The sequence below is a fragment of the Symphalangus syndactylus genome, chromosome 14 (assembly GCF_028878055.3).
Source record: "Symphalangus syndactylus isolate Jambi chromosome 14, NHGRI_mSymSyn1-v2.1_pri, whole genome shotgun sequence".
In the NCBI taxonomy this organism is placed as follows: Eukaryota; Metazoa; Chordata; class Mammalia; order Primates; family Hylobatidae; genus Symphalangus; species Symphalangus syndactylus.
The window spans coordinates 79,966,989-79,976,339 of record NC_072436.2 but is presented as its reverse complement, the minus strand read 5'-3'; the positions used below and the strand labels follow the sequence as shown (position 1 = coordinate 79,976,339).

Below are 9,351 nucleotides of genomic sequence, written 5' to 3'. Positions count from 1 at the left end.
TTCAGGAGGCCAAGGCAGATGGATCACTTGATCCCAGGAGTTCAAGGCCAACCGACGCAACATAGGAAGACCCTGTCTCAATAAATAATTAAAAAGTTAGCCGCCCATGGTGTCACATGCCTGTGGTCCCAGCTTCTCGGGAGGCTGAGGGAGGAGAATCATCTGAGCCTGGGAGGTTGAGGCTGCAGTGAGCCGTGATCACACCACTGCATTCCATCCTGGGTGACAGTGAGACCTTGTCTCAAAAAAACAAACAACAACAACAAAAGATTTTCACATTAAACTGAGATGAAAAAGCTTATCAAGCTCATCTCTGCCAGCCCAGGACTCCCAGAATGCCTGGCAGAGTGCACCACCAATGTGTAATAGATGTTCTATAGCAGAAACAGCCATCCTAATTTCAGCTCTGACTTAGAAAATGGGCCACACATGGAGAGATGGCCACAGGAATGATCTAAAGCCACACCCACACCCAGATGCAACTGTATCTCATTACTCCCACCTCTCCCGGGAGTGAGACAAAACTCTCTAACCCAGATCCCAAGTCACTTCCTGCCAGGGCTTCTCAGCAGTTCAAAGAACTTCTATGTGCAGGTTCTTTCCAAATAGATTGGTTTCTTGAAACTCACAAGAAGTCAAACACCAGAAAAGAGGGGATTTCTGAAAGCCACCCACTAGGATGGCAACTGGTACTTGGTAGTTTCAAATATTAAGAAAAGAAAAAAAATTGGCGTTGATTAGGCAGTATCTAATCTCCCTAAGCACAGGAAGTGAAGGCGATTGAGTCTGATTTGCAGGAGGCCCCGAGGTTGCACAAAGCAGTCGCTCCTCTAGCATGGCCCACTCACTGCCTGCTGAGAAGCCTGCTTTGCCTGCCTCCAGCTGAGCACACCAGAGGGAAAGCACCATTAAATTCCCTGTGAGCTCTTCAACCAATTAGCTGCACCAAGGTCACCAGGTGAAGGGCATGGGGAAGGAGAGAAGAAAAGATGCTATGGGTTTGACAAGGTTAAATTGATGGGGCCCGTGGGACATGGCTATTCCTTCCATAAATGTTTATCGAGCGCCTAGCATCCACCTGGCATTGAGCTAGCTAGGCACCCAGAGCATAAACAAGATTTAAACCTGTCCCTACACTGAAGGACCTCTCAGACTGGTAGAAAGCTGACAAACATCTAGGTTATGCTGCACTGTTGGGAGCACTGCAGAGGGACCCCTTAATTCTGCCTTGGTCAGGGATGGTGTTGGGGAAGAACAACCCCAGAGCTGAATGTTGTAGGCCAATTAGTTTTCCAGGTGAAAGCTGGGGGAGGTGGAAGGCTGGAAAGGTTCTGGAAATTGGATGTTGTAGTAGGGCTGTGTGAAAGGAGCATTAGTTGCATTTGGGGAAAAGGTATGAGGCTGGAATGTAGACGGAGTCCTGCTTCCCATGGACACGAGAGGGAGAGGAAAAGACAGAGGCATGGAGATGGTAAGGATAAGGAGGCTCCTGCTGTGGGCTAAGAGATGGGGAGAAGAAACTAAAGTAACATAAAGGAATACGTTCCAAACTTTGGAGGTAGAAAGGATGGGGTCGCTGACAAACTGTATTCAGGGAAGAGTGGAGGAGGGTGCCCACTTTCCTTGGATTGGAAGGCTGACTGTATTGTCATTACTCAACTCTGAGATACCAGGGGAGGGCTGGGGGAGAGGGGACCTGAATTTAGATTTGGGGGTGTTGAACTGGAGCTGCCTCATGGCCATCCACGTGGAGATGTACGGTAGACCATGGGAAATACTGGTCTGGAGCCCAGGAGAGAGGCCTTGGCTAGATGTCCAGGCTTCACAGCGTGACAGAGTCATTTTTATGGATATTTGTTAAGGGGGAATCTCGGTTCCTATCTCCCCAGACCTGCTGCAGGAACTCCGGGCCGCTCTGGGCTTCGCCCTGTCAAGCAAGAGGGGTGGCTTACCTGATTGGTCAGCTTGGCGAAGGAACTGAGCATGTGCGGCCACACCCCGTGGCTCCTCCCTTTTACATTTTTCCTGCCCTTCGCAGTGGCTCTGCTGTACTTGCGGGTGGCCTTGACTGTGAAGAGCCCGTGCTTGGAGCACACTCGAAGCCGCTGTCTTCAATGAGCTCTATTAGTAATAAGGCAAATGTTTTGGACTCAGTCTGTGTCCTAAACTCACAAGGGAGAAAAGAGTGTCATGTATTGAACCCCACTGCCAGGCTCCCGACAGTATTAATTTGTGTGGGTTGGTTTGTTTTTGGAACAGAGTCTCACTCTCTTGCTCAGACTGGAGTGCAGTGGTGTGATCCCAGCTCACTGCAGTGTTGACCTCCTGGGCTCAAGCGATCCTTCTGCCTCAGCCTCCCAAGTAGCTGAGACTATGCCCAGCTTAAAAAAAATTTTTTTTTTGGAGCGTAGTCGTCTCCCTGTGTTGCCCAGGCTGGTCTCAAACTCCTGGCCTCAAGTAATCCTCCCGCCTCAGCCTCCCTAAGTGTTGGGATCACAGTTGTGAGCCACCGTGCCAGGCTAATTTGTGTTTTGTTTGCTGTTTTTCCCTCCTCTGCATTCCAAGCTGGTGGCCAGGCCTAGTTCCTTTCCTGAGATGTTTTTGCAAGATAAAGAACAGATACTGGTTGTCTTTGTTTGGTGTTCGTGGGGTGAGGACTTTGAGAGCTGCAAGAGGAGAGAGAAGAGAGTCACCCTGGGATTGGGAGAGAGGAAATAACAGGTTACAGCAGACTGGGGTCTGGGTGCTGCTCCATGTCAGGTCACTGGTGGAGGTGACAAGTCCTCAAGGGGGTGGTTTGATCTGTGTAGTCAGGAAGGCTGGACCCCAGGCCTGGGAGCATTCACTTTGCCAAAGATTCCTTTGCTCTAAGCAGCAAGGCTATTAAACCTCAAGCGACAATGCAGTCAGACCAGGGAGCACCTCAGCAGTGATTAGCATGAGCCGAAGACCAGTGCCTTTGCCTAGCAAGACCTCCCAGGAGGAGCTGACTTTGGTACACCCCTGGGTAGAATGTGGGACATTCAGCAATTACTGAGATTAATTTCCTGTCAGCTCAGTAGAAGGCGGCTCAATATCAGATTGAAGTTGATTTAAACAAAGTCAGGAAGTGTGTCATGGCCGGGTGCAGTGGCTCATGCCTGTAATCGCAGCACTTTGGGAGGCTGAGGTGAGTGGATCACCTGAGGTCAGGAGTTCGAGATCAGCCTGGCCAACATGGTGAAACTCCGTCTCTACTAAAAATACAAAAATTAGCCTAGCGTGGTATGGGTGCCTGTAATCCCAGCTACTCAGGAGGCTGAGACAGGAGAATCACTTGAACCTGGGAGGTGGAGGTTGCAGTGAGCCGAGATGGTGCCACTGCACTCCAGCCTGGGTGACTGAGCAAGACTCTGTCTAAAAAAACAAAAAAACAAAACAAAAAAACCTGTGTTATTTCTTTCACATGTGAGTTGGAAGACTAAAATTCACAGCGGCAATAGTAATCAGAACATAGAGGTGCTGGAAGTACGGGAGGTGGGGATTCAGAGGGAGTGAAGCCGAGGAGTGTGGGCAGAGCCTGGACAATCTCAGATTTAGGGGTAAGTGAAGATAGAGGAGGCCAAAAAGGTGAAGTCAGCAAGACAAGAGAAGCTGAAGAGGAGGGTTAGTGGCATTCAATGCTGCAGAGGACAACTAAGACTAGGATTAAAAGGTACGTATGTGATTTGGCATTTGGAGGTCACTGATGACCTTAGCAGAGCAGTGCTGTGGAGGTGGAAGTGAATGCAGAGAAGAAAGGTCACATTCTCAAGAAGAGTTGCAGGGGAAAGAAGGAGAGACTACTGGTCATAGATCAAGGTGGAGGGAAGGTTTATTTTTAACTTGGGAGATTTCTGGACATGGCTTAAGATTGAGGGGAAGGAGGCAATGGAACAATGGTAGATACTCTATAGAGCCACATCCAGAAGACAGGGACATTTGCACATATTGAGGAACTGGCCCTGGAGGCAAGTAGAAACATAGAAAGAAGAGAAGTTGTGGTAGGCAGCTTCTAAGATGGCCCCCAACGATCTCTGCCTCCTGGTGTTCATGCTCTGGTGTAACCCCTCCCCTTGAGTGGGCACTACACTTATGGACCCACCTCTAGCACATAAAATACTACTCACATAGCTGGGTGTGGTGGTGTACACCTTTAATCCCAGCATTTTGGGAGGCCGAGGCAGGCAGATCACTTTAGGTCAGGAGTTCGAGACCACCCTGGCCAACATAGTGAAACCCTGTCTTGGCTGGGCATGGTGGCTCATGCTTGTAATCCCAGCACTTGGGGAGGCAGAGGCAGGCGGATCATCTGAGGTTGGGAGTTCGAGACCAGCCTGACCAATATGGAGAAACCCCGTCTCTACTGAAAATACAAAATTAGCCAGGCATGGTGGCACATGCCTGTAATCCCAGCTATTCGGAGGGCTGAAGCAGGAGAATCACTTGATCCAGGAGAATCACAGGTCCAGATTCAAGGAGAATCACTTGAACCTGGGAGGCAGAGGTTGCGGTGAGCCGAAATCGTGCCATTGCACTCCAACCAGGGCAACAAAACGAAACTCCGTCTCAAAAAAAAAAAAAAGGAAAAAAGAAACTCTGTCTCTACTAAAAATACAAAAATTAGCCAGGCGTGGTGGTGCATGCCTGTAGTCCCAGCTATTCGAGAGGCTGAGGCATGAGAATCCCTTGAACCCGGGAGGCAGAGGTTGCAGTGAGCTGAGATCGTGCGACTGCACTCCAGCCTGGGCGACAGAGAGACTCTGCCTCAAAAAAAAAGAATACTGTACAAGTGATGGGATGTCACTTCTGATATATTAGGTTATAAAAAGCATGTGGCTTTCATCTTAGGCATTGTATTGAAAAACAAACTTTTTCCTCTGCTGTCATATCGCAGTAATCAGCACAGAAGACTTCTGTGAGCAAATGTGTGGAGATTTCTCCCCACCAGCAAGCGAGCAGTCAGTTCTGCAGTGGACACAGCTGGGTGTCTTCTAATTCAGTTTTGTTCTGACACTGACACCATCTACCTGGAGATAGCATCAGATCCCATAAGTTGAGGGCTCATTCCCACATGACTGCCCCCGATTCAGACACCAGTCACAAGTCTAGGCCTCCATAACTTCAGACTGACCAGCTTCAAGTTGGGGTTCCCATGATGCCCTCTTTAGGCATGATTCATTGCTGGAGTGGCTCATGAAACTCTGGGAAACACTTACATTTACTGATTTATTATTTTATTTATTTATTTATTTTAAAATTTATTTATTTATTTTAAGACTTGCTGAGGCTGGAGTGCAGTGGTGCTGTCTTGGCTCACTGCAACCTCTGCCTCCAGGGTTCAAGCGATTCACCACACCCAGCTAATTTTTGTATTTTTAGTAGAGACAGAGTTTCGCCAGGCTGATCTCAAATTCCTGGCCTCAAGTGATCCACCTGCCTCAGACTCCCCAGTGCTGGGATTACAGGCATGAGCCACCACGCCTGGCCTCTTTAATGAGTTTTTATTCACCTTCCTGGAAGCCTCCATGGGTTCAGCTGTTCAGAAGATTCCCATGCCCCGTCTTCCTGGGCCTGGAGACTTCATTGGATAGGCATGACTGAAGCCTGGACAACCATGTAGAAATGTGATTGGACAAAAAGGGTATAATCTAATACGAATAGGCTGAGTGGGGAAATTCAACTAGGCCCATCAGTTCAGATTCTTCTTGACCCTCTGTGCAGCATTCCTTTCTCCTGGGTATGGAGCAGAACCCCTTCTGAAATTGGGGTCTTATAACCTACAATCAGACAAGGTAGGCCAGAGAATTTATTTATGACCAGTACCAAGGCAGAAAGGTGGGGGAAGATTATACTTTTAGTTCCTATGGACTGCCTTGGGGAGAAAAAAAGATCAGGTGAAAGGGGCGCAGGAGAAGGTCAGAGAAAGAGATTCTGCTTCCTGAGGCCTAAAGTGCCCCAACATTATAACAAAACACTGTCTTTTACCTTTATCATTCTGAAGCTACTTTAGGAACCAAGGACAAAGGGACAAATACTTTAACAAAAGATATGCTTATTGTTTTAGTCACTTAGGAGTCACATAACTCCTAAGAAGGACTATAGGAGTTATCAGCCAGGAACTGTGGACAAAAACACACACATATATATAATATATTATATATATCATGATATCACAGGCACTCTGTCTTGTTCTCTCTTGGATTGCTCGCTCTGGGGGAAGTCAGCTGTCATATTGTTTTAAGGCAACCCTATGTAAAGCTGCATGAACGACTTTAGGAGCCTTCAGCCCCAGTCAAGCCTTGAGGTTACTGCAACTCCAGCCAATAGCTTGATTGCAATCTTATGAGAGACCCTGAAGGAGAGATACCCAACTAAACCAAAACCGGAGTCTACAGACTATAAGATAATAAATGTTTATTGTTCTAAGACATTCAGTTTTGGAGTAATTTATTACACAGCAATAGACAGCTAATAAGTAGACAAGTGCCAGGCACAGTGGCTCACGCCTGGCAGGTGGATTACTTGGGCACCCGAGTTCCAGACCAGCCTGGGCAACATGGTGAAGCCTTGTCTCTATAAAAAATAAATATAAAAATTAGCCAGGCATGGTGATGTGCACCTGTAGTCCCAGCTACTCAGGAGGCTGAGGTGGGAGGATCAATTGAGCCCAGGAGGTGGAAGCTATCTCTAGGATGGAGAGAGCTGCAGGAGCAACACATTTTGGGGTGGAATCAGGAGTTTCTCTGTGATATGTGAAGTCCTGAGAGGCTTATGAGACAGGCCATACGCATTTGGGAATTGTGTCCAGAATTCAACATGGGAGTCATCTGCGCAGGAGATAGAATCTAGGAGCCATCAGTGTATTCATGGAATTTAGTCTTGAGACTGGATCAGACCCTCAGGAGGAGCAGAGACACACAAGTCATGGCCAAGTGTCTGACAACAAAGCTATAGGAGATCTACCTTGCATGGTTGTTGTGAGTGGTGGCATAAAGAAGCACCTGATTCCAGTGAGCCATGTTCGTGTACTGCACTCCAGCCTGGGTGACAGAGCGAGACCCCGTCTCAAAGATAAAATAAAATAAAGTACACAAGTTTGCATGCAGGGAAGGCAAACAGTTGAAGGAGCATGAGCCCGAAAGCCTTCCATTTTCTTTGCTGAGAACAAGTTAAGAGGAGGAACAAAGGTTTGGCATGGCCACCATGGAAAATGGAAAATTAAGCTGGGTAAGAATGCATAAAAGAATGGAACAGTACTCCTAAGGACCCAGTTGAGACTAGTGGCAACAAAGTCAAAGCTACTGCCATATGCAGTTGAAGGATTGTTGTCCAACCACCTTGACATCCTGAAATAAAAGAAGAGAGAGAAGCTATTGAAATGATCCGGGACTCAAAGTTTATAAGATGATGGGTCAAAAGCCAAAGAGGCAAACAGTTGAGGATGCTGGCAAGAGATGGGCCACAGCGATAGAACCACAGGACGGGAACAGAGGAGGTTAGCTCCTGGATGGCTGGGCAGAAAATGGCAGTCTCATTGAAACTAATTAGTTGATGTGGTGGGCTTAAGAGTGAGAGCAGCCAAAATATTTTAGGGGAGGAATTCTGGGTAACTAGACAACTCGGGGTGTACCCATGGGTGATGCTTGCTAACATGGAGTGGCCCCCTGTCAACTCCTCCAGTCTAGCTCAAGCCAGTCTGAGTCCTCTCTCCCCTATCACCACAAACACCCTGCTTTAGCCATAAAGGATTTCTCTGGTCTGTTCTTGTCACATCTGCCTGTGCTGCCCTCCCTTCCTCTCCCACCCCATCTGCCCTTCATCTTTCCCCAACACATTCCTTTTCAACTCTCAAGCTCAAGCTCATGTTCTGCTTCCTTGATGAGTCCCACAAATGTCCCCAGTCTGAATTAATGTCTCCCCAGCCCCAGTCCAGTGTTGCACCTGCACAGACTTGCTGTTGGCCATACATTCTCAGGAAGGCGATGGGGTTTTCTGTTTTCTCCACTAGAAGGTGCATCCCTGGGGAGTGGAAAGTGTGGGCCGGGATCCTTAGGTAGCTGATGTTCTAGCAGAGCAGCTTTTTCTCAGTTGGTGCTCAGTGCTGAACTGGATCAAGTAGTTAAATAATAAGGCTGAGGATTAGCCTTCACTTCTAATGAGGGTACAGAAAAAAAAAGAAAGAAGACTGAAGACACTAAGATCCAAAGGGAGCTGAGCCGACTTTAGTGCTATTCTGAGACCAAAAAAAGAAAAAAAAAAAATTCAGTGGGAGAGAGCTACCCACTGAGCACTGGGTCCATTCTGCATCAGCTGTTCACTCACAACAACCATGCAAGGTACATATCCTATAGCTTGGACAATAAGCCTCAAAGGGTCGGACACTTGTCCGTGGCTCGTGTGTCTCTGCTCCTCCCGAGGGTCTGATCCAGTCTCAAGAATAAATTCCATGATATGCTGATGGCTCCTAGATTCCTGCACAGTCTCCTGCGCAGACTGCTCCCATGTTGAATTCTGGACACAATTCCCAATTGCCTAGGAGGTCTCTCTCACAGGCCTCTCAGACTTCACACATCATACAGAAACTCCTGATTCCAACCCCAAATGTGTTGCTTCCACAGCTGTCTCCATCCTAGTAAATGGCAGCTCCACGCCAGAACCAGCTAGAACCAAGAAGCCTCAGCTCCTCTCTCTCACACACCCACAGCCAGCCATACTCGGGGCACTTGCTGCCAGCTCTGATATCGAAGCATGTCTACCTTCAACCACTTGCGCCCCTGCTTCCAGCACCTGCTTGGAAGCCACCATCACCTCTTACCTGGATTCTTGCATTAAGCTCCTTGCTCCTCTCCCTGCATCCACGAGTGTCCCCCTTCAGCCAATTCTCAACACAGCAGCAGACAGAGTCTTTTTCTTTTTTTGTTATTTATTTTAATTTTTGAAACAGAGATGGAGTCTTGCAATAGTTGCCTGGGCTGGTCTCAAACTCCCGGGCTCAAGCAATCCTCCCCCTCAGCCTTCTGAAGTGCTGGGATTACAGATGTGAGCCACCATGTCTCAGCTGGGATTCTTTTTCTGTTTGTTTGTTTGTTTTTGAGAAGGAATCTCGCTCTGTTGCCAGAGTAGAGTGTAGTGGCACAATCTCGGCTCACTGCAACATCCACCTCCAGGCTTCAAGCAATTCTCCTGCCTCAGCCTCTCTAGTAGCTGGGACTACAGGGGTGCGCCACCACGCCCAGCTAATTTTTGTGTTTTTAGTAGAGACGGGGTTTCACCATGTTGGCCAGGATGGTCTCGATCTCTCGACCTCATGATCCACCTGCCTTGGCCTCC

The 9,351-nt window shown here is 48.0% G+C and overlaps 1 long non-coding RNA gene across 1 annotated transcript; it reads right to left on the bottom strand.

Annotated features, from left to right (window-relative positions):
* Positions 1–6,418: 6,418 nt before the first annotated feature.
* LOC134732494 (uncharacterized) lies at positions 6,419–8,424 on the bottom strand. Its single transcript, XR_010115730.1, has 2 exons — positions 7,963–8,424; positions 6,419–7,367 (listed from the first exon to the last, which is right to left on the bottom strand). It is a non-coding gene; the product is annotated as an uncharacterized lncRNA (long non-coding RNA).
* Between the last annotated feature and the right edge of the window lie 927 nt (positions 8,425–9,351).